This window comes from Chinchilla lanigera, unplaced genomic scaffold (genome assembly GCF_000276665.1).
Source record: "Chinchilla lanigera isolate Chin_1 unplaced genomic scaffold, ChiLan1.0 scaffold00008, whole genome shotgun sequence".
NCBI classification, from domain to species: domain Eukaryota; kingdom Metazoa; phylum Chordata; class Mammalia; order Rodentia; family Chinchillidae; genus Chinchilla; species Chinchilla lanigera.
The window spans coordinates 13,521,933-13,548,557 of record NW_004955409.1 but is presented as its reverse complement, the minus strand read 5'-3'; the positions used below and the strand labels follow the sequence as shown (position 1 = coordinate 13,548,557).

Below are 26,625 nucleotides of genomic sequence, written 5' to 3'. Positions count from 1 at the left end.
CTGTTTTAATAACATTCTGAGGCACTAGAGACTAAGATGTGAACATAGAAATTTTAGGAGGATACAACTGAACCAATAATGTATGCATCATCTCATTTTATCCTCCCAGTGATCCTCTGGGCAGATACTACTTTTATCCTGATTTCACAAAGGAGGGGCTATGAATTATGAGCTCAATTTCATTTCCAAGGGGGCATAGAGACTGGTACAGTAGATCCATTTTATCCTATTCATGAAGTAACTATTTAATCTGAGACAGAACAGAGTATATGCACTAATTTGGAAATACTTGAGAAAATCACCTAAAATATCCACTTCAATGACATTTTGGAGGTAAGCAGCATTATGTGCAGGAATTATAAAACTACAGTTGATGGTTTCCTTGTGGAAGACCAGACAGGAAGATTAAGGCCTAATTGGCCTCCTCTGTGAACACTAAGGAGAAAAGCAACATTCAGGGCTGTTGACGCCAGGGAAAAGGAAACACAGCTGAGATCCTGTTGTTTACCCCGACAAGTACCATGGATGGTGAGAGGCAGATGAATCCTGTGTAACTGTAATTGCTTGTCTCTGTGCCTGAGTCAATAAAGCCAAGGTGTGCCAATCATTCAGGGCTCTTTGTTAAAGGCAGTTAAGAGCACGTTGGCCCTCCACATTTTAACTTATTCTGTGTCTCTGTGTTTCATTTTCATCACCTCTCGGTCAGGTACAAGCTCCTAGGCTGGCTGCTACATTTCCTTGGGTCTGATCCCTTCATTTCATACATATGAAACTGAGACCCAGGTAGGTAAGCTTACCTAAAGTCAGATAGCCTGCTCATGGGAACCTTTAACCAGAATGCCGATCTCTCATCTCGGTGTACATTCTCTCTTGCATCCCTGACTCACAGAGCAAAAGCAAGCCAGTGTTAAAGGCATCTCACCTCCCCGAGAGTGCAGAGACTCCAGGGTTTTCTAACTCGGCTACTGAATGAGCGGCACTGATTAATTATATTGTTACTCATTCAACAAATATTTCTGAGACTCTACCATCCATGAAGTTCAGTGTATATCATAGTTAAAAGCATGGGCCTTGGGGTCCTACTATTCAGGTGCTGATTCTGTCACTTACTAAGTGACTTTGAAAAATAAATCAAACTTTCTACCATTCTAGTGCCTCATCTATGCAGCAGAGGTCATGATACCTCCTGACTCACAGGTCATAATGAAAATTAAATGAGTTAGTGCATGCAAAGGACTGAGGTGTTTGACATATATGACATTCAGAAAATGCCAGCGTTTAGCTTTTTCTCTGTTCCAGGGCCTTTGGTAAGCACTGGAGATAAAGATGCTAAGGACAAATCAGTAAGTAAAATCACAATAGAGACTGATAAGGATAATGTGACAAACGTTCTAGGACGCTGGGTCCAAGTCCCTAATCCAGCATGGGATAAGTCCAGTACATCTCATCACACTCTGCATTAATTTAGTGGGATATTTTTTAAAACTATCTCTGGTTGAAATATCACATATTTCAATTAATTCTGCAGGCTACTCCAAAAATCCTACTACTGAAGGGAGTTGCCACCTGAGCTCTGGCTAAAAATTAGGTAAATAAAAAAAGAATATCCCAAATGGAAAAGAGAATGTGAGATTATCAAGCACAGGCAAGCACTTCACTAAGGGGCATTTGAAAGGCTCTTGAAGGTGGGACGTGGGGGAGAGGAGTGAGGGAGCTGAGAAGCAAAGTGGATCCGTACCACGGACGGCTGAACCAAAATGTTGGGGATTTATGCTAAAAATAATGGAAAGTTTAATCAAGAAAGTAAATGATCTCATTCTGCTTTATCCTCTTTCCATTTCTGTAAAATGATCAAGCTGGCCAAAATATTTTAGATATTAGATATTGGAGGTTTTCTCCTTTTTAGTTCCAAAACTCCCTTTATTCTATAACAAATCTCTGTAGATCTCAATAAAAAAAAAAAAACCTCTATTGTCTCTTGGAGATAATGCATGTAGAATGGTTGATGGTATATGCTATGATAATCTGTTACTAGGACAGCCTAATGTAGTAAAGAAACCCTATTTTAATATGAGGCATCCAAATTGAAAACTCCTATCCTAATTAGAAGGCAGGGTCTGAGCGATATGCAATGATGTTACAGATCATCTGCAGCAGCTCTTGTCATGTGCTCTTGCGAATGAAATGGCAGCAGCAAAGCTTGTACAAAACAGTAATGAGTAGCAGGTTGGTACATAATTAATCAATTCATGTTTTGCAACAGGATTTGAAAAACCAAGACCAACATCCTGTGGTGTGAAAAGTCAAGGACAAAGGTTTATATATATATATATATATTTTCTGCCCTTTAACTAGTTTCTCCCTCTGCATGAGGATAACCCCTCCATTAATATGTTTATGGCTTCAAATCTTTGAATCGAAGACCTGTCTAAATAAGAAATTTGTCAGTGTTGAAGGAAAATACCAACACACACAATTATCCCTGCTGTAGTAACCTGGTAGTTTGATGCTTTCAGGGTTTTTTTCTTCTTAATATACATTCTGATACATTTATCTTGTAGCAACTTTCCTAATTCATTCAGCATCACATGAACAATACCCAGCTTACCTATTTTTCTCAGTGCAACTTAATTTCAATTATATAGGTAGGTCATAAGTTTTCACAGTTAAAACTGCATTTAAATCAAGACCAGCCCTGCTTTCTAAATTGCTTCCTTAATTAACATTTTGCTGATGATGACTAGTGTATCGAGCACACAAAATTACACTCTGTAAATTTAATTTGGTGGAACATTAGAAAACGCAACACCACCCATATTCCTAAATCAAATATCAGGAAGTGTATGGCAGGAGTAGTGCTGGTCAAAACTTGAGAGAAAAGTAGAATGAGGTAAATTTTATGTAATGGCAAAGACAGAGACTGATAGGTTTCCAACTCCACAAGCACCTATTTTGGTAACTAGTGCATATTAAATATGGAAGACTCACATTCAAACAGCTAACATGGAAAATCCTTGCGGGCAGATAAAATAGTTTGTCTTTATACCCACATGTGAGCACCAGGCCTACTCCAGCACAGGTGTTCAGAAAACGTGTGCCAGATTTAACAACAGGAAGCACCAAACCCAACAAATCATTTATGTTTCACAACATGACTTTTCTTCCCAGTGCAAAACACATAATACCTTAAAGAACAACTGGAATACTTTTTTAAACAGTCATTTCTTACCTCCTTCTCTATGGAGCTTCTGACATGCTTACCAGATTTATTACCACAATAAAAAACCTTATAATTTGAGGCCAGAGCTCAATTCTGCTGCATTTTATATTTCTCTCATTGGTATTTTTTTTATTTCGCTGATTATATTGCCCTGAGTGTCAAGGGCTACATTTTGATGTACATCTTTTTAAATCACCCTCATAGCACCTACCACAGTGACTCAAATAGGCAAGGAAAACAAATCAATCAAACAATCTAAGTCATCCCTTCTTCCTCTCCTCACCCTTCCAACTCATCATTTTATGCATAAGAAGATGGAGGCTTTGAGGAAGTAGCTTAATTGTTCAGGGAGATGCAGCCGATTATTGGCAGGGTTTCCAAACCAGGCTGCTTCCTTGTGCTGCTATTTCTGGAAGAGAAAACTGTGAAAGAAACACACTAAGAGAGAACAGCTTATTGATACTGAAAGTTGTAAGTAATGTACTACAAGGGAAAAAGTCAAACCATTACAAATGTAACAGCAACAGTGTAATTTGGTCAAGGCATAGAAATAAGCAATCTGCTACTGCCCTTAATGTCAGTCCCCAGTTTCAATTTCTTACAGAGTGAACATTTGCTGCCAGCTTATTATATGTCAGGCGCTGTGATACCAAACAGGTGCTTCACATGGACTGTTTCATTTACTCTTCAAAGCAAGACTGCAAAATGGACATTGTTAGCCACCTTTTTATGGATGGAAAAACAAAAGCCCCCAACTGTGGAATGACTTAGTCAGATCACCAAGCTCAGGTATGGGGGTGGAGCTGAGGTTTAAACTCAGGTCTATCAACTTCACAGACTATTCCCCTTTCATGGTACATTTCTCCTCTTGCCAATAAAAATTAAGGAAAATATTTTAAAGATTTTCATCCAAAATGTGCTGATAAATGTCACTACTATATCGCTAAGAGGATATAGTATGCTTTGCATATTATTGTACCTCCTTCTACAACCACCTGCATGCTGGGCAGAGGAAGCCAGGTACAGCACCCAAAGAATCCCTTTTCTTTCCTGGCTCTGGGTTGCAGCTGCCAGGGGAGCCCTTGGTGTGTGAGCTGGAACGTGGGGTGTGGGGAGAACCATCGTTAGGAAGAAACGGTGACAACCAGACCCAGGGCAGTTTCTGGGCTATGGAAGACAGGTGCTATAGTGGGCAGAGGAGTCTTATGACACCTGCTTCGTGCTCAGTGCTGAGAGGTAGCGAGAGTTTGCTTGCGTTTCTTGAAATTTGCAGGAGCTTGCAGGGTGCACGTGAACAGACGTCGTTGTTGGTAGCTTCCTGGATCTTTGCCTCCCTGTCCTTCTGACTCCCTGTAAACCTGCAGTTCCTGAAATTAAAGTCTCCATGCTTGGAATAAATGGATGGTGCATGTTTTCTTGGCTGAACTCTAGCTAATACAGCTACCTATGTCAACTGGAAAACTGCAAGTCAAAATAAAATGAAAGGTAATAAATGTACTTGTTTGCCAAAACACCTTTGCCTTTGATCTCTCAAGCAACATCAAAAACTTTGTATGTTATTTTTCTGTCTGTGGAAATTACAATTGCTCTTTGTGGGTTCTAGTATGAGTTGATAATGAGGCTCTAGACTCTTCCTCTTTTAGATATTTTTAAATTAAGACAACCATCTGCTTTGATCTCGCTGAGATTTTTATTTCCTTTGATTCAGAGTCTGTACAAGAAGAGTTTGTTAGGATGTCTACTAATATGACCATTTTCAAATTTTTTCTGGCTAGTGACATAAAAACAACAATGCCACATATACTGAATTAAAAATATATATCTCTACACTTTATGTATCTATATATTTTAATTGCTAAGAATGTTCCCAGGGGAAGACATCTGGGATGCCAATATAAAACGTTTTAAATGAACACAATCTGGCTGTTTTAATTCCAAAATTAAAGCTGCCAATTTTGTAATTCAATGGTGAAGTGCCTCTGAATTCTTGATTATTCCTATTTTCTTCGAAGGCCACTAGATGTCGGGTCCATCATGGAAACCCTTGCAGTCATGGAAATGTTCTCCATCTCTATTATAGCATTCTTGGAGCGTACACTGTGAAAGAAGAATCTATTTCTAAAAGAAATAAAGACACAGTAAAAAGAACCATGAAAAGCTAGGGGGAGCAAATTATTTGGAAACTTTTACTGTTTTCACTGATGTGTGTCTTCTAGATCCTGGGCTAATTTATATATCACCTGCCACTATAAAGCAAGCCTTTCAGGGCATGCAAAACTGAAAGCTCACATAGGGTGGATTTTTCCAGTAGCAAGAAGCAGAGTCTCTCTCACAGGTAGTGTTTGATAAGCTATTACATATGCTGAAATTCAGAGAGGCTTTTTAAAGGTCCACAATGACTTACAGGATTCAGATGAGTGGTGGAGATATTAACAGGACACAAAGGAGGAGAAGCTTTGGAGAGAAAAACACTGAGCTTAATATGTGCTATGGTGCATCTAAGGGGCTCTAGGGCTGGCTCTGGGATCAGCAGGAGATGATGCCAAAGAAAGGTAAGTAAAGCCCAACATGAAGGGAATATGTGCCAGACTGAGACCTTTAAATGTTATTCCATGGATACCAGAAAGCCATTGAAGGTTTTAAGGAGGATAACAAGATGAACTTGAATTTTAAAAGCCTGTGTTGGTGCCGCTAAGGAAAATACAATGAAAAGGAAGAAGAAGAACTTAGTTTTTATGTCTCTGTGTGTCTCTGTTTCTTTGAAGCCTTATTCATTAGTCCCTTTTCTTTTGTCCAGTCCTTACTTCTTAAGGCTAGGTAGGGCTTGGTCTCAGAGCTCTTCCCTTGCACTTAACTTTCACAGCATCTTAGGTTTTTATACAACAGAGATTATAAGAGCTACTAAGAAAAATATTTCAGGTAGTTGAGGAATGGTAGGAGATGATTTAATGGCTAATTTTTTGAGGCCACAAAAAAAAAATGGTCACCACCATCAGATTGCTGCAAGGCAGGGAGAAAGGATGGGGAATAAATGCCTTGCCTCTCTTTTCTTTTGTCTTCTGATCTCCCACCAGTGCTTCTGAGTGACTGAATGGTAAGGGACTTCGGGTGGTACAAAGCATAGAAGGGCCTTTAGGACCACAGGGCAAATTAGGGACACAAAGAGAATAGATCTACAGAGCAAGAAAAGAATAGTAACTACAAGTTCATTATTATTAGTATGTGGAGGAATGGTGTTAGAATAGCACAGAAGTCACATTGGTGTATACACAATTTTCCCAGCACACTTATATTTTGCACCATCCAGTATTTGACACTAAGCACACAGAAGTTACAGAGTGGTCAAACCCATTTGCGCAAGAGAATTTATCCAGCTGAGGTCAGTACACTGCATGAAAGCAATGCTTAAGGAACAGGTGCAAAGACAAAGTTGGGAGAAACAGAGCTCAGGTAACCAAAACACAAAGAAGGCAAAGGTTTTGAAGTTTAAGTTAGCATCAGTAAAGGAGACTCTGGAATGTGTAGTTCAAGCTTTCTTAGTTTCAGCTATTCAAGCAACTCCAAGTTCCATGACAAGTAATTATTTGAAATCTTAGCAAAGGCACAGACTTGAGTCTACAACAGCATGGGAAGCATGTCACTTAGCAGGGAGCACTCACATCCCTTCACAGTCCTCTGCTCTTTGTCAAGGGTATATTTACTCTCATTGAGAATCTGAACCAATAAAATTCTTTAGCTGTAATTTATTGCAACTTATGACAATGGTAGCCTATACTGATATGCAAGAATCTAGGGAGGATAATGTTCTTACAATATATTTTACCCAAGGCTAAGAGATCTACTATATCACAGAGATAGCCAATAATTGACTAACGAAACTTTACCCATTGTATTTGGCAGTTAGAAGTCACTGGAAACTTTGCTAAAGAACTCTCTTGAATTATTGGAATGGTAGCTGCTGGAAGGTGGCATTGGGGTAATGAGGAACATAAACCAGATTGTACAGAATTAATTTGAGGTGAGTGACTCAGGCAGAAAACATTTTCTTTGAAATATTTTATGAAGAATAAAAGCCTGCTTATCACTTCTGGCTTAAGAAGGCTTTATCCAAGCCTGATTAATGAGAAAAGAAAACATATAGACCAGACAATCTTTACTAGAAATTTCTCCACTGTAAACCTTAGAGAGCTCCAAAATTTCAGATTTGGAAATCTAGGACATAGCTTAGAGTAAATATGAGGGACCAGTAGTACGAGTCCTCCAATGTCAACCCCTCTGACTTAAGACCCCTGATTGTATTTATATAGTCACCAGAGGCTAAATCAGCACCTAAAGAAATGCTGCTTTGTTCTTTTGTTAAAGGCAAGGGAGGCAAGTTGGAGAACGTAAGGTAAAGGCCATGTCCCTTAGTGAAGGATGTCAGACATGAAGTAGATCAGCCCATGGCAGAAGGACAGGTGAGGACCAGGTAGCTCCTAGGCAGACATGACTATCTAGACTGTATCATCTGCATCATACCACTGAGATCTGTGCACTTGGAATGAGACACATCTTCAAATGTGGTTATTTCCCCCTTATTTCTCTAATATTTGCAGTAGGTCAAGGAAAATCATTAACAGTGAAAAGAAGAAACGAGGTCTTAGTCCTAGTTCAGCACTAACTCTTCATGTAGCCTTAGACTATTTGTTTCCCACACAATTATTTTTTATTACAAGTCAGATTCCATAGGAAGCTCTGAGTGTGGAACAATGAACAGAATCACCGTGGAATTTATCAAACAAACAAGTTAAAAACACACACACACACAACACAGTATCCTGACAACTGCGATGAAGAGAGCAACGTAGAGTAGACTTTCAAAGAAGATGTCATCATACCTCTGTGGCATCAGGAAAGCTGCCACCAAGCAAGTGTGGAAGTTAAGGACCACCTGAGTCTCAGCAGTCTCTTCACCTCTCTGATCCAAATTTCTACAAAAAGTAAAACAAGGGGTGTACGCCAGTTAATCTTGATTGTCACCTTCACTAGATTAAAAGATTCCTTGGATTGTGAGGGTGCCGAGTTTGCAGCTGAATGGCTATTAGGAGGCAGGCCTTAGTGGAAGGAAGTGGGTCATGGGTTATGTGATGCTGAGGGCCATACCTGGTCTTCTCTGTCTTTCTCTGGTCTCTGCTTCCTGGATGCCATGAATGGAACAGCTTTTCTCTACCACAACCTTCTGCCATGAGCTCTCTGTCTCTTGGAGCCAGACCGCCATGGATTGAACCTCAGAAACCATAAGCAGAAGTTCTACCTCAAGTTGTAGATGCCAGGTATTTTTGTCCTAGGCTCAGGAAGCTGACCAAGTCAGGGTAGGAGGACAGTTTTCTAGACGATCCTCCCTCGGTTCCCTTTTGCTTATTACAGTGTATGATTCAATTGTCTTCTATGATAGAACAGAGCCGGAAAAAGGCTTGAAGTGCTGTCATAAAAAAGAGAAATGCTTTGCTTAAATTTCAGGAGGAAAATTAGGAAAAGAAATGATAGTACTTGAAAACGAGATAGAGAAAGAAAGAGAGAAAACACAAATGCAATCACATTTTCTAGGACGCAAAGGATTTTTTTATTTACTTTATAACATAATATGCCAAAAAATTAAAACAATTATCCCAATTTCTGCCCACAGTTTTCAGCATTGTGCAGCCTTTATTTAATGATACATCAAAACACATTCTCTGCCAATCTTTCTGTTGCTTAGGAACAGGCAGTCAAAAGCCTAAGCTCAGAGGCTCCAAAGTCGTCATTAAAAGGCTTTGTGCTCTGCTATCTGTGAAATGCTAATTCAGTAAGCCTGATTGATACCCTTCTCTTAGCAAGTTCCAGGAATGAGGACCCAGATCCTGCTAATTTGGCTAGCTCCCCTTTATTTGGCTCACTGTGGCTTAAGTAAAAAAATAAATAAATAAAGGGCTGCCAACCAGTGACTAAAAGTGTTTTGTTTCTGAAGAGCTGTTTCTCTTTGTTAGCACACTCCATGCTCTTCCCAAAACAAGATAGGAAAATTATTTAACCTTCTGCCTATATTTTCTCTTGAGCAAGCCATATTCCACCTGTATAATTGTTCACACCCTTTTCAATCACTTGGTTTTCAGTCACTTCTCAGACTCAACTTGTGCTTGTGGAGAAAAGAAAATGAACATACTTCTTTTGTTGGCATAACACTTAGGATAGGAGCCTTCTCCATAGTTAGGAACGCCGACTGCCTCTAAAAGTCCCCAACTGGGTCACACTTGGAACCCACAGCTCCCGATCTACTCGGTTCTCTGACTTACATCCACAAAAGCCAGCCACTGCCCACCCCACTAAGATGCCCTCTTAACTTGACCTGGAACAAAGTTTCTCCACCCTACAGGTCACTGAGGAACTGCCGCATCTCTTTCACCACCACAACTCAACTCCACCCACCATTCACACCTTCCCTGTGGCTGTGCCTCCTGCTGAGGCAGCCTGGTCTGCAGTGCAGGTTCCGCTCCTGTGTGCAGAGGGCAAGCTGGGGAGGGAGAGCCCCCTGCTATGGCCAGTTCCTTCCCCTCTCCGTTTCCTGGAGGTCAGTGTCTGGTGCGGCTTCTTTCTTCCTTCAGCGGTGGGAACAGGTCCCTCCTTTCCCTGTGCTAGGAAACCCAGCATCCCTCTTCTCCACCTTGGTGGAGACAGTGCTGCTTAGGTTGCCAGCATCCTAGTTCTTTTTATTTTATTTTATTTCACTTTATTTTATTTTATTTTTTTATACATGCTTGCAATGCATGATATTTACATTCATCTTGGGGCGCGGGTACATGTACACAACACGACTTATTTTTTTTATCCCCTTCCCACCCTGCTCCCTCTAAATCCCTTCTTGTTTTCATTCTTATTGTTCTTTGCTCATGTTTATGACATATAATATTCACATTCATTGTGAGTATTTGGTAATGGTAATGACACATCTCCATTCTCCTTGCTTCCCATACCCCTCCCTCTTCACCCCAAATCAGTGTCATGGACCCCTTCCCATTTGCAAGAGGTCCATCTCCTTGTTTCCTTTTATCTGTCTATCCTTTATTTGGCTCTTTTTGTACTTTACCCCACTCAACTGACAGTTACCATGAAGTGTTTAAGCTTGTGAGTCTGATTTATTTCACTCAACATTATATTTCCCATGTGCATCCATTTTTCCTACAAATGTCTCAAATTTATCCTTCTTTATAGCCAAGTAGTGTTCCACTGTGTATACATACCACATTTTCTTTATCTATTTGTGTATGGGTGGGCACACAGACTATGAAAATCAGTATGGAGATTTCTCAAAGAACTAAAGTTAAAAATTCCATATGACCCAGCTAGTCCCCTTGTAGATCTTTTCCTAAGAGTTAAGCCATCATATTACAGCAATACATGCAACCAGTGTTCATAGCAGCACAGTTCCTACTAGATAAGTCTTAGCAGCAGCCTGTGTGCATCCTAGCTCTTGATGCACAGAGGCTCAGTCCTTTATGAAAATAAGGATGCATCCAGCAGACCTCTACCTGCAGGAAACATGACCTGCCTAGCACCCCAGCCGCTGCGCTCTGCAACACACCACCATGTTTACAGCAAGATCACATTCCCTGAGCTGTTCCCAGTGCGTGAATGACATGACAGAGATACTGAGGCAGGCCGGCCCCTGGGAGGTTTGGCTCCAGAACTCCCCAAAGGCCATGGGGAAGACATGCTGTTAAACATGTCTGGATCCACATAGCCATCTGCGATGTTTCCCAGCTCTCCCCCACATCCATCTGGGTCTGTCAGCACCCTCCTCTCCCTGTTCTCTCACAATTCCCTCGTGACTGGGTACCTCAACCAAGACTTGTCACAATGAACCGTCTTAAAGTCTGCTTCTCAAAGGACCCAAGCTAACATGCCCTCTTGTCCGATTCCCTTCACTGGGTCTGTACACAAGTGACTTCTTGTTTGAGGCCCTCGCCATTGCTACAGTACTTACTGACATTTTCATCTGCTAATTCTTTGAGCTTTAGCTCCTGATGCTCAAGTGCTTTCTAAAGGCAACATTGTGAAGTACTTGGTCCCTGGCTGGCTGTCCCTTAGACCCACACTAACACCAAGCTTGGACTCATCCAGAGATGTTATGCCTACTGTCAAAACACATAGGGGTTGTCCCATGAAGCACTTGCTTACCCAAAGGTGTATCCCAGACAGTGCAGAGCCCCAAGAACCCTGCAGACAAGGCCAGTGACACCCCAAACTGGCCATAGGAGTCCACTACCAGTCTGTTTTCTGCTGATAATAGCACAGGGTCATAGAGTAGGTAAGCTAAAAAGAAAAGAAGCTCATTCTGCTTCAGAGTTCTGGTCCAAGGTCAAGGAGACAAATCTGGTGATGATCTCACTGCCAGGGTTTCCATCATGTATGCTGGGCATGACATGATGATGGACAGGTTGTGTGTGTGTGTGTGTGTGTGTCCTTTGGCTCTCCTTCCTCTTATAAAGCTACCCATGTCAATCATAGGCATTCCACCTCGATGATCTTATCTAATCTAATTCTGTTTCTGTCCTAAAGACTCCACCTCTAAACACTATAGTTAGGTTGAATTTCTACCATCTTGATACCTTAGCATGGAGACTTCACTCCAATTTGTGTTTTGGAGGCAATAAACCATATTCAAACAGTGATCTTGAGTGGTACAGATCTGAGGAGACTATTTCAGTCCTAAAAAGTTCCAGAGGAGTTTTCCTGGGTCTTTCAGGCCCCCTTTGCCACAAAATGATAGGTCTTCTCTCACTCTCATCTGTGTTTAAGAGCTCCTGAAGTGAGTTGGAGAGTGCTAGAAGAGTTCACAGATCAAACATATTCACTGAGCTTCATCCTGGAAGGTCCTAAAGCCTTGAATGGGCTGATCCCAACCCCACTGTGAATGATAGGCTAAGACCAACATGCTCCAGAAAGAAAAAAGATCTTAAATGTACATCTCTGACTAGCCATAAATCGTGCTTTCTTGCATGGCTAAAGATAGTAAAGATGGGACTACAAAAGATATGAAAGGGTCTCTAGATATTCTGTCATTATCAGAGTTCCAAACTCTGTGTGAGAGAGCACATGCATGCATACACACATACACACACACACACATGCAAACTTCAGGAAGAAATCTCAGATCTAAAAAGGATCTTGTAATACAGAGATGTTTGCTTCGGGGGTTGGAAACTATTTCAACATTAGCAAAGGAAAGACACATAGCTACTAAATTTCCTCTTAAGGCTTCAGAAATAGGGATTCTCATCCATGAAACAGCTTACTATTACATCACCAAGTTCATATACAGGGACCCAGAGAGAGTGAAAAAAATGGACAAGCAATATTTATTTCCCCTACTGTCATGAATGAGGATAGTAAGTGACAGCTGTAATCTTCATGCAACACAAATTGTGATAGCCAAAGACAAGGAGCTCAAAGATAACCTAAGAGACAATGCACAATACTCCCAGCCACAGACAAAACAATAATGGTAAGAGCCGGGCATGGCGGTGCACACCTGTAACCTCAGCACTCAGGAAGCTGAGGCAGGAGTATTGCTGTGAGTTCCAGGCCAGCCTGGACTACGTAATGAGACCTGTCTCAAAAGGAAAACAGCAATAATGGTAAGAAAACACACCTGTTCCTCTAACAGACTCTACGCCTTTCAAAAGTAACACAGACAGTGGTGGCTTGCCCTTGTTTAAGAACAAACACCCATATTTGAGGAGTCAAGGTCAAATACCTTCCTGGAAAGGAGAGGGTTCACCCTTTGAGATGAGCAGATGTCACTGCAGTGTCTTCACCGCATTAAAACTTCGGTGTAAATCTGATGACCTCATCTCCCTGCAGCCTGTGATTAATTCTATTTATAAAATAGAGCTCACAGATCAAAGTTAATCCTTTTCATGCCAAGCAGGTGGTACACAGTGATGGGTCACCCTGTCAAAGGGTAGGAAACTAAATCAGGCTGCTCTTCTTTGAAAGAGATTATATACACTGGGCTTTTACCTTTAAAAGGAGAGATTAAAGGACTCTGAGATTGAAGAATCTTTAATGCCCATTTGTTGATGCTATAACATTCTGTTTTAATTTTTAAAATTCTCTTCAGAAAAAAATAAAATTCTTCAAAAGTCTCTGACTTGTATTTTTATTTGCTGTCACTACACCTTTGCCAGCACTTCACCAACACACAGACACCTGTTTGTAGGTTCTATGCCTTTGAAAGAACTCTCAAAGTTCTGTCATAGAGTCCAAAAATGACATGAGTACCAAGAGCATCTGTACAGGATCCCAAGAGTATGGCTTCTGAGTGCCCAGGCTGGAATTTCAGTCCCGCACCTTATCGGCCGTGTGATCTTCAACAACCTATTTAAGCTCTGTGTCTCAGTTTCTTCACCTTTAAAATAAAACTGCCAGGCCTGGTGGCAAACGCCTGCAATCCAAGCACTCCAAAGGCTGAGGCAGGAGGATTGCCGGAAGTTCAAAGTCAACCTGGACTGCATAGCAAGACCCTGAAGAGAGAGAGAGAGAAAGGAAAGGAAGAAAGGGTTAGTTCCTGATTCATAAAGTTATTATGAAGATTGAACACATTAATATATAAAGTAAGGAGAATCCCTAAGATGCACACACACACACACCCTGCCAACCACACTATTACATCCCTAAACTGCTCCTCAGCTTGAGGTGAAAATGTCATAATCTCAATGTGTACACATTGTAAGAGAAGGAAGAAATAAGTTGAAGTATTTTCTTCCCGTCAGCACAGTTCTGTCTGACTAGCTCCCCGATTTTCTTTCATAGTTAGAGCTCAGTGTGGTTAATATCAGGTCTCTGTAGCATTAGGCCTCTGCAATATTAATACCCTTTAACTTAATGATTCTCATGAGCATCTTGTGAACTGAATACTGATTTGAAGATCTTAATTTCCTAGTGTGTAAATGAGTGCATATTAACAGAAATAGTTCAAATTTCACTGGGTTATGATTCTACTTGTCTTCAACATCCGCAGTCCTTCATGGCACCTTCTCTTATCACCAAGGACTCCAGAAGTTCGCAGAGAGTGAGTCATAAGTGCTCACAATAAATCTGCCCCCCGAGTGCTGGACCCCCACTGCCAAGTTCCTCTAGACACTACTACAATCTCCTATAGTGCTCTGCCTGTGCCTTGGGCTTGCGGGTCAATAGGGCCTTCCCAACTGGGCTCTTGTTAGGGCCCAGGTGATTTTTAAAGCTTTGATTAGTTTCTCTCACTATGTTCATTCTCCAACGGGATTCAGACTTGGGTAGGATGAGGAGATCAGGCCAGATTATATAACGATAAGAGCAACTGCATGTAAACCAGTTCTCTCCCTTCTGCATTGATGGCTGTTTTGATACTGAGCCCCTGAGTTGAGTTTTCCTGGAAGCACCTCAGTTCTCTTGTTAATAGCTGACTGGTGTTGAGTCCAGGGTGCTCTTACAAATTAAATATGACCTAAGCCCAAATCTTGACACTTCAAGAATAAGAACCATGCCCTGGACCATGGGTTTATTATTTTCTTAATGAAAATTGTAGTGAATTATTAAATGCCTAAGAGTTAACCAAAGAATACAGCACTTGATAAGAATCCTAATCAAAGCTTTTGGCACAACAAAGCCTTTCTTGCTGCTTATTATGAAAAAAATCCCATCCCCCCTGCTAGAAATAATCAAGCCATGTTTGAAACTTACAAAGGCATAACAACATGCAAACATTTTCATTCTTTTCCTTCCTAATAAATGAGATGCAAAATGAGTTCAGAAGCAGAAAAATGCCATGAGGAGATTTTGGATTTTTACCAGCAAGCTTTTTGGATGCAACACCCTGGAGCCTTTCTTAGTAGAACCAACAGATGGGACACAATATCCACCGATGAGCCATTATGGTCTTTGGTTGTTATTTTTCCTATGGTTCAGCTGGAACACATTCAGAAAAAATAATACACATTTCTGCAGCAGGTCTGCATTATAATTTGGGGGAGTAATCCACACTTTGTTTTCCCTTGTCTATTTCCCACTACCCGGAAAACTGAGCTTCTTTCTAGTTTTATTTGGATTTCACCGAGAGGAGGCAACTTGGCAAAATGCAGTGACACTGGGCTACAGTGGTTTGTAAAAATGTCAGTGGTCCCACATGGGAGTTGGTACATCTACCATTCAAACTAGATTGCATTGGCGGTGTTGGCAGTAATACGGGAGCATGTATGCAGTTATCACTAAAAGGCTTTTCATACTGTGACAATCAGCTCCCCTGGTCCCACACACTGCATTCATTTTCTAACTCGTTCATCATCTGAATGCAATGAGGGAATAATGGGATCTGTTCCTCACAGTTATCCGTCATTTAGCAAGGACACTGTGTTCAAATATTTTGGATGGAAAATGAAAGATAAATAAGAGGCTTATCAGTCCTAACATCTGACAGTCCTAGCAACTCATGAGCCCACAGCACAGTAAACAAATCCTTCAGCTAGGGGGAGGACCTCTCTAGCAGAGCCCACCAGGCAAGACCAAGCAGGCATAGCTCCACAAACATTTTCATTTTTAAATACCTCTTCCTGGGTAAACCTTTTAGCTATATTTAAATGTTCCCAACAAAATTAGAATAAGATTTTTATATCTTTTGAATCTATAAATCCTACTTTCAGAAATTTAACCTGAAAAATTCAGAACTGTGCATAAATATAAATATTTAAGGATGTTCATAGCCATGATATCTAAAGTAGTGAGAAAATGGAAACAACTTAAAATAACTTAAAATTCCAGGAAATGTAGATTACTTAAGTACATTGTAATATCCCATTTATCATAAATAGTACTTGTGAAGACTGTCTAAGTATATGGAGAAATAACTATATCAAGGGAAAACTTAGGTTAAAATAATAGGTATCCTCTATTGCCAGTGATATAAGAAAAAAGGTGTTAGTCATAATTCTTTCTAGACAGTAGAATTTTAAATAATGATTTTTCACTTCTATATTTTTGTATATTTTAATATTTTAACAAAAATACGTACCAAAAATCTATAATAAATGACACTTCCAATAATTCAAGAGTGATAAGAATAGCTTTCCTGGTTTATGATTATGTTGATTTTGTTATTTTAAAATATAAAGAAATAACCAAGCAACTACACACTGGAAGAAATTGGTAGCATTTAAGAAGACAAATCCAAAGCCAAAAAGGAAGTGAGGCAAAATGGAAAAGAGTCTAAAGGATTCTACACACTTACTGGAATATTCCTTGGTTTATTTTCTCCTCTAATTAGATATATTACCTCCCACCAGGGCAAGACACCACTATAGACGTGGCTACGTTGCCATATATGTAATATTCATTCACTGATTCACGAATTCCTTCTAAGTCTCTTCTCCAGAGAACTCAAAGATAAAATCCTTTCTGCCTTCGTAAAACTTCATGCCTCTTTTCACTGTTTCAGCCATCCCATGAGAGCGTTTGCTTATTCATTTACATTTACAGGTGGGAAAACAAGTTCGGAGCATGGGTATGTCTTGCCGCAGCCAGTGCAGACATCCGGGGCCTGTGGCCTAGCCTCTCGTTCCCCAAGACCGAGATTCTTCTGACTACACCAGAAGTTAAACCAGTGGCACGAGTTTTTTCAAATGAAATCCTATTTGCCAGATTTCACCCATTCCAATGAATGCTTTTTTAGTTTTGTTTGTAATATTTTAACCTGCCTGAAAACAACAAGCATCTTATAATTTCTATCAGCCAGGAAATAGTAGAAATGAAATTCTGGTAGCCTGCATGTTTTCATCTACTCTTAAAATACAGTATCAGTGGCTTGAAGAATGTTTTTAGGCAAAACATCTTTGATTTCCCGTCTTAAAAAATACAATAAGTTAGGCCCTTGCCTTTTCAAGTTCCTCAGATTTCTACTCCCCAAAACAAATAAATGCTCCAGCCACCGACCATGATGCAGTTCTTTCTTGAGGACTCCAAATTCTATTCTTTCTGTGTAGGCACTTTTAAAATTCCTTCTAACATACCTCATCATGCCTCTCGAAAAATAAAAGAAAAAAGTGCCAGAGGTAGTGGCTGAGTGTTCTTTCCGGAAATGCTGTTTTACCAACACTCTCGATGACACAGAGGATGGTATTATCTGGAAAACACAGATGGCAGAGATTCTGAGTCCAGGTCCAAAGAAGTTTAAGGAATACCTTCAGCAACTCACATTGTTTGCATGTCTAAATAAGCCTGAGAGAGTATTTGATAAATTATAGAAGTTTTTAAAAACAAGTGATAATGAGACTCTATATTATGGTTATTGTCCAGTCATTTTTCTCTTTCTTAATGATATAGTGAGGGGCTCCATATAGCAATCCATGGACTCCTAGATTTGGTATAACATTGCATAACCCCAACACTTTGGCATGGTTAATGAGGTGAAACTCTAAGCACTAAGTGAAATTCTTCAAAGGGTTTGGCAGCTCTCCTCCTCAAAGGGCAAAGGTCAGCACCATCAGGGTCCCTCGCAAAATTGGCCATTAGAATCATGTTGTGGAAGGGGCTGGGGATTTAGCTCAGCGGCAAAAGCGCCTGCCTGACAAGCGCAAGGTCGTGAGTTCGGTTCCCGGTACCGGAGAAAAACAAACAAACAAAAAAAGAATCATGTTGTGGAAATCTCTGAAAGACTTGTAATGGACTTGGTATTTCATGGACCACAGATTCTTTCTGCTTTTCTTTTGAACCACAGATTTTTGATAAGCCAACCTCCTAAGATTATTCTAAACTATATTCAAACAAAATGGGGTGGAAACATTACAGGCACAAAAGTATTAGAATCAAAATTCTCCACTTTCTCAAGTACATGTTTATTGGCAATGAAAACTTTAATTAATTGCTTAAGCTTTCTGTGCTTCTGTTCCCCTAGCCACAAATAATAACAACAGTAAGTTCATAGGATCTGGCAGAATAAAAGAAAATCCATGTCAAATACCAAAGGTATATTAAGCCTTCAACAAAATGCTTCCTATTTGGGGGAATGGGGATAAGAATAAAACTATAGATCTACTTTTGAGAGTCAGCCTCCTATCCTCCAACAAAATATGATCTACTGTTTGCTACCATCCCTGACAGATATTTATGGAGCACTTTCTTGGTGGACGATGCCCTCTAGGAGTTTATCATCTACTAGAAGGATGAAATACAGACAGCAGAAAAATAACCACAATACAAGACAGTAAATTAAGTGTTATGGAAAACAATATATTTGTAGAAAAGAGGGGGTTGCTTTTTTTCAAGAATGAGCGAGAAAGCATCCCAGAAGCGACAGGTTTTGGAGCTGCAGAGCAGCACTGCTCAGAAAAGCAAATAAGGAGTCATCAGAGTTTGGTGAACACAAGTGACCTACTCAAGGTCATGTTTTAGTGACCATTCTTTGTAGGTCTACAGGAATATATAGATCAGCTCCTCTTTTGAGGAGAGCAACAGAGACAAGTGACATTTTCCTGAAGAGTTGTCAAGTGTATTTAGCAATAGGTCAGCTCAGAAGGGAAGCAAGATTTTCAACAAAGAAGATTAAAAAGCTGTTAAAGTGAGGTAACAGGAAATGGCCATCCAGAATAAAACTATTGAATTCAGACTGCAACAACAACAAAAGATTTAAGTTAGAGCCACAGGTGGAGAGTTACAGGTTGAACGGGTTAGATTAGTGCAGGCAGGGGAGGAACGTGCTCCACGTAAAATACTCTATTTCAAGTGAAGTGAATGACTATGACAAACATTGAAATGATTAACTTGTGGCTTCAGCCTAAGGGAGGAATTGAAAAGCTGAATTAAATAAATTGCATTACTAATAGTGAGATTCAAAAAAATCACAATGGCCATTTGCTTTGTGGTTACCAAAGACACTGGACAATGAAATCCCTTGATGAAGGATGCATTTATCACAGAGTGGGAGAGAAATGATTCCAGGAAGCTGCCTTGATTTTTATTATCACTATCATAAAACCGTTATAGGATTATTAATATTGATGTTTGCTCGGGGATTTTTACATCACCATTAAAATCTGGCTTAAAATCTGCCTTCTGTGAAGCCCACAAAGCTGTTTGCATAACCCTAAATGCATGGCAAGAGTTCAGCTGGTTATTGTGAGCTCAGACATAGTTTTTATTCATCACTCTCCTAGTGTAATCACAAAGTTCATGGGAAACAATAAAAGACAGGAGAGTGTTTTCAGCTAACAGCTCCCCGAGACAATCTACTTGGGCTTTTGGTTTCACAAATCAAATAGGTTATTACAATCACGAACACAAAGGTTTTATGGAGCCTGTTAAACAACTAAAATTATACAGCTGAGGGATCCAAAATATGTTTGTTTAAACAGTTTGCTAGAGATAGAAAAATTAGGTCAGACACAGGTGGGAATTACTTAGGTTTACTCTTAAACCTTCAGAAAGTCAACACTGACCTCTTGACTTCTTCTCACCCCTTCTTTACATTTCTAGCCCAGAATGTATCTCTTGTCATTTTCCTCATATTTCCACTTCTCCATTTAAGATCAGAATTTCGCTCAACAGAAGCACAAAAGACATATATCATTTCTAGGGAAAATGGCTAAAGATGTAACCAGAAACTTTTACCATGGGCCAATCCTTCCTGAACCTGAACACAGATTCCTAAACTAAGGTAGGACAACCTGAGTGGGAACAATGACCTACACCCCAGCTTCCAGAGAATAAAGTATAGGAGAGATGGTTTCACAGTTTATACAGAAATATCTAACATCACAAAAGAACAGATGTCAGAAATAAGCCTGCACACTAACTCACAGTGAAGTTTTGCCAGAGAGGCAGATAGGGACCCGAGGATGAAGGCCACCATCAGAAAGAGAGCTTAGTTACAGAATAAAAACAGGTTGAAGGGCAGAACCTGAAGGGTGCATAAAAGAAAGAGACCTTCCTCGGAATCAGAGGCGTAGGACACCTTTCAGGTTTGACGTCCTTTGCCTCCGGGGGCTGCACAGTTCATAGGAATAGATGAAATAAGCACCAAAAATGTCCTCAGCCTTTGCTGCACACTAGAATAACTTGAAGATCGTTAAGTAACACTAATTCATGAGTTCCTGCTCAAAGATTCTTACAGTTTGTCTGAGATACAGCCTGAGGATCCAGATAGCTAGGTGCCCTAAGGTGATTCTGATATAAAGACAAGACTGAGAGCCACAGGCCTGGGGTAGTGTAACAGAGAGTGCTGAGTAGGCAGCTAATGAGAGAACCCAAGTCATGCTTAAACTATTCAGATTTTTTGGCTTTATAAATATTGTGCTGGCCAAACGATTTTCTGGAGCCCAACATAGACCAGTTCTCTGAGAAGATGAATGGGAGCTGAGACTTACTAGTTACTGAGAACCAACTTCATGTCACTCAGGGTCTCCTTTTATCCTTGTACTATCACCTAAAGAACACTGCCTAACACTGCCTAACACCAGGAGTGCTCAATAAACACTTGTAAATGCTGTCCCATTTGACAGATGAGAGACCAAAGGGAGGCTAAATACTGTACCCAAAGCCAGATGCTTAATAGAGAAAGAGTTAGGCTTTAAATTCAAATCAGACTCAATTTTACCCCTTGAGCAGGCTGCCGTAATCTTTGAGAGGTCTGAATTATCCACCACTATAAAGAGAAATGTGGTGTCAGAGGTCTGGTCTGGGATTTGTCATAGCTGCAAGTGGTATCTCTGATACACAGCAGCACCGGTTCTCATTTTCCAGAAACAACCTGATCACCAACTCGAAAGAGCACAGTGGGTTCCAAGGCCAAATGACAAAGCGAGTTGTTTTCACAAGCTAATAGTAATATTTACATGACGTTCCAAACTACTCCAAGAATTAACCCACTCAAAGTAAGCACTGTAACTCGAATATTTGCTATAGAAGATATGATAAGGTAGAATAACAGATTTAATACACCAACCAGCCCTCAGCTGCCTAAGGCAGTCAGTGAAAGAGATGCATAAATGTGCAAAAGAGAAGTATAAATGCCATAATAAGAAAGGAGAAAAAATAATAGCAACCAATATGTAGTGACAGCCATGAAGTCATTCGTGAAAAGGAAGGAAATGATAGAAGTAGCCTTGCATGACAGGCTTTGAAGAGCTTGAACTTTGTTCCACCCATGCTCTTTCACTGCCTAGAGCCCTCCTCTTTTCTATCTAGAGGTGGAATTCTTCTCTCAGGTATTTGTTCTCCTCTGGCCATGTCTCCAACTCTCCTCTGCCAAGACAGATAATTTTCTTGGGTCCAATCGCACATTATGTTCTACATATGTCTCTAATGTTGACAATTTACATCGTGCTTTTATGTATAAGTACACATCAAACATCCCCATTTGGAATAAGCTCTTTTAAAACACGAGGTAGGGGCTGGGGATTTAGCTCAGCGGCACAGCGCCTGCTTGGCAAGCTCAAGGTCGTGAGTTTGATTCCCGGTACCGGGAAAAAATAAATAAATAAATAAATAAATAAATAAAACACGAGGTAATCCATGATTTTCTTTGCATCCCTGACCCTTGACACAGTGCTTGGCCCAAACCATATGATAAATTCGTGAAAAAGTATTTTTGGAAAAGGAGGCCTTCAGATTCCTCTAACAGTAGCCATATGAGGAATTCTGTTCACCTACAAGCAATAGCAGACCTGATGTCAGATCCAGCTACATGGTCACCCCACAAAGCAGGCTGGGAAAGTTTCATTCCAGTGTGACTTCTAGGATGTTAAATCTGGTCCTAAAGTTGCATTCAAGAATTCTACAGCCGCCTGCCTGGCAAGTGCAAGGTCGTGAGTTCGGTTCCCGGTACCGGAGAAAAACCAAAAAAAAAAAAGAATTCCACAGCCATCTGAAATAAAACAAATATCATTTAATATTTACAGAACCATAATACCACAGATTTCCTGTAACCGAAAGTAGGCACTGATTGATCTATGCAAAATTTTGCTATTTTAAAAAAATCACAGAATATCGCAGAATGTTTCAGACCAATCAGCACTACCCAAAAAATGTATAGTGATGGCCTCAAAATGCTCTGGAAAAGGAAGATACACTATTCTTTTGGCCCTAAAATCACAAATTTAGATCTTATCCTAAAAAGAGTTAATGCCAATCACTCCTCCACGCCCAGTCTCTTTTAAAATATCTTGTAAAAGGGAAGATCTATCTGCAAGAATTAAATTGCTTTGAAGAGCAGCGTTTTTAAACTAATAGCCAGGGTAAGCCTCACAGACAAAACACTTGACCTGTGAAATATCTCTTGCTTACTTTTAATGACTCTCCTCTACTCAGGAGTTTGTCATAATCACTCCTTCTTATTGATGTGATGGTAAATTAATCTTTCCACTCTGTGGGGGAAAATGAATGCAGCTGAATACACTCTTAAAGTTATGTCCTGAAAGTCAATTTTTCTTGGTGAAAGATGGTAGATCAGTCTTTAATAATTAAGATTCTCCAGTGTAAAACTTTACTTAAGATAGAAGGTGCATTTAAGAGGTATTTTGATAGAATTAAACAGTGTAAAATAAAGCTTGGTCTATGTCTCATTATAGCACCCTTCCTTTTGTGTAAAGATCAGCTAGTGTCCCTGCTAGGAGTGGGCAGGTAAGCAGTTGGGAGGAAAAGTGAAGGAAGAGAAGAGGGAAAGGGGTGGGACTGAGAGAGAAAACAAAAGGACATAAATATCATTGTGATAATAACTGATACTGTTTTAGACACTGGGAATAATCTCAGAAAAGATTTCCTGCAATACCCAAACTCCAAAATGAATGTTTAAAAATGTATAATCACTATGCTCGTCACCCTCAATGAAATGGTAAATGTTTTTTTCACCAGTTCCCAAGAATTGTACCAAGAAGCATGAGTTCTCAACACAAATGCCCAAGTTCAAATACGGGATATTGTGAACACATGGAGGACTGCTTTGTCACCCTGCTGAAGACCTGAATGTGATTGTGCTTACTTGCAAGCAGTGCAGGCTGTAGAGAGGAGACTTCCCTGAATTAGCTTTTGGTTTGAATAGTGAGTCTGGCCGAGGCTGCATATGTGTCTTCATGGAAGCAAGTGGATGGTGTGTTGGGATAGCATTGTACCTCGCCAGTGGCCATAGTTGAGCCCAGAGAAGTGGGTCATGAGACTGTGGGGCTGAGATATGAGATATGAGATAACATCTCCACTGAAGCCTGTGTGACTCCAGAGAAAATTCTTTCCTAGAACCCACTGAAAAAACAGATTACCTGCGAACCACAGTCTATGTCTTGTTCCTCACACAAGAATGCTTTGTTCCCTTTTTTACCAGACATGCCTGCATACTCATTTTCCCCACACACTCAGCCACAACACTTTCACCTAAATCCCTGGCTTATGTGTAAGCAATAAATACTGAATAATAAATAAATAATAAATAAATAAAACTCTGGCTACTTCTTGGCCTTTGTTTCTCACAAGCACTAGTCACTCCAGATCCCCATTCCTTTGCTAATTTGTCTCTTGCTTTTTGTCATTGCAGTGCACTGTAACACCTGGGGGTTCACTGCAGGGGTCCCCAGTATGAACATCCATTTATTTTTTCACTTTCATCTTCTTCAGTCTCCTCATCTGTAAGCTGATGATAATAGTATCCTCTCATAGAGCTACAAATTGCTTAATTTAGTTAAGTACTTAACCAGTGTTAGTTACATTTATTTATAGACTAAGCAATACACTAGAAAATAAGGATGATTTCTAGACTATGTTGAAGAGCTCATGGAAATAATAGTTAATAGCTGCCATTCATTAAGTCTTATTAACTTTAGACACTGTCCTAAACGTTTTAAATGTGTTAATCCATTTATATTTACATGAATCCTATGATATTGGCGCTATCATTTTCCCCAGTGTTACGGAGAAGGAACTGAGACTCAGGAACTATGAGATTTGCTCAAAGTCACTCAATCAGAAAGCAGTATCAATGGGAGTCAAGGCCTGAACTACTATTTCTAGGAATAGAGATTTAAACATTCTGAATATATATAAATGTAATTTCCAATGAAGTATAAATGAGAAATTTTCTGAAATTTTTTTCATACATTTACACTCTTTGTTGTCCTGACCTTTACTTTGAAGTAAACTTATGTTTGCAACTATATTTCAAGTATTAACCATTTTATGCACCTAAAGTAGTCCTCCCAAATGTATGAATTAAGAAGAGGTGGTAAGCCAGTGAACAATCATAACCATGCATTTTTTCAATGCTAAAAAAATTTAATATCTGAGATTAATGGAATGTCAGTTCACTTCTTATTGAAAATGTCAATTCATTCAGTTACACCGATTGATTTTAAAGAAACTTAAAACTAGTTTTACTTAATTTGGTTGTAGAATGTAGTTAGAGTTCAGATGGGATAAAATTAAACAAAGAAATATTAAAATAAGTTATAAACTAAAATTGGAGTCAAATGTAAGTCATCCTTTATGTAGCTACTTTTAATTATTCAAACTCTTTAGAAATATTCTACCACTCTTTGTCCAAAACACACCAATTCCTATGCTAAGCACAGTTTTAAAATTTTGTTTTTCAAAGTTCAAGGTTGCCTTAATTTTTGCTCTGTCCCTCACTTTTAACAACAATGATATATTGAACATATTAGGGGTCTCACACACAGATAAGTACAATCTTACTTATTCAAAGCAACAACAGACCTGTTTAACTTGCCCTATATGAAGAAGGTGAAGTTAAAGAGTATATGAAGACATTGAAGTTAAAGAGTAAATATGGCCAAGGTTACACAGATTTCTTCATCCTAAAGCATAACTGTGTTTCCCCAGAAGCTCTATCAAGCCCTGTATCTTCCTCAACCATGACTTTTATCTACCTAGCCTGGGAATCATGTAGACGTATAAAAATAAAATCACCTTTCTGAACATTCACAGGATTATTATGAAAGATTAATGATGTGGCAATGCTTTGCCTCATATTTTGGGCCAGTGGTTCACAAACTAGTTCACATGGAAGTCATCTGCAAGGCTGGTTTACAACAAGGATCCTAGGTCCATGTTGAGCTAAGGTCAAAGAACCTGAACTTCTAAAACCTCTGTGCATATATACACAAGATAGTTAAGATAGTTATACAGCTAGCTTCTCTCATTTCATTGAAAAGAAAGCCTTGTGCTAATATTTTTTAGACAATATTTCACACCTACATTTGTGCTCTGAGTAACTACTATGAAGATGACAATGTGCAATGGATTAATTATTGTTACTCTCCTGTTAGTCTGTTTTGAAACTGTTTCATTTTTATTTTTTCTCTCTAAAATAATAAAATTCTGTGAAAATATGAGATGACTGTTTTGCAGATCACATTTTTTAAAAATAGCAGTCCAGATTCCAAATAAAAATGCCTGTAATAGGGTCAGCAGTACTGAGAAGCTACATTTCTACTCACTTCCTCTGTTCCAAATGAACAGTAATGATTAATAAAATATAATGATCTAAAAATTTCCAAGTTCAAAAGCACTATAAGGGGCTGGGGATTTAGCTCAGTGGCACAGCGCCTGCCTGGCAATCGTAACGTCGTGAGTTCGATTCCCGGTACTGGAAAAAAAAAAAGAAGCACTACAAACAGCTCTGAAAATCAGATGAATCCCTGTGGAACAACACAGTGACCATGAAGGGGTGCCAGGGGCCCAGTAGCTCCTGTAGCAGAGCAAGTAACTGGTTTGACAACTGTCATTGGGAACAGAAACACCAGGCAAAGTAGCCTCTGATCCAGAAATCATTAAAAAGAGCACAAATAGACCACATAAATATAAAAGGAAGAACTCCTCATAAACACATCAGCAATGGTGAGCGTTTTAGCTATGAAAGACATTGTGAAACAAAAGGAAAACGCTCAAAAATAAAGGGCTACTGGGATGTGGGAAAAGAGAAGGGAAAGAAGGGGAAATTATGTATGTATGTATGTATATACAGGATAACTAACAGTTGAACTACTGTCTTCTGTTGCTTTACTGAAAGAAACAGTTAATGATTACTTGACTGATCAATATTGCATGTCTCTGTTTTCCTGAGAAACCACTTTGAAGTTATCAATATGTAATACAACAAGCCTTGTTAATTTCCTACCACTTTGTTTGTAACTCTGTATTGTTTGTATTGTTCTTTTGCTATTTTGTAACTGGTTGTCTGTTTGTTAATGTGTTTTCCTTCTTTTATTTTGAAAATAAATTTTAAAAAATTTCCATGCAGGCTGTCTCAGATAACAGAAAAAAAAAAGAAAGGTTAACTCAGAATCTTAACAAGAACAGCACAGTCTAATTAAATTGGACTAGACTAGTTTTAAAAAATATAACTTGGGGCCCCCAACACA

At 39.5% G+C, this 26,625-nt stretch overlaps 1 long non-coding RNA gene across 1 annotated transcript; it reads right to left on the bottom strand.

Moving 5' to 3' along the window:
- Nucleotides 1-13,722: 13,722 nt before the first annotated feature.
- Nucleotides 13,723-17,365, bottom strand: LOC102004359. Its single transcript, XR_259783.2, has 3 exons — nucleotides 17,278-17,365; nucleotides 15,068-15,184; nucleotides 13,723-13,761 (listed from the first exon to the last, which is right to left on the bottom strand). It is a non-coding gene; the product is annotated as an uncharacterized LOC102004359 (long non-coding RNA).
- Nucleotides 17,366-26,625: the final 9,260 nt, after the last annotated feature.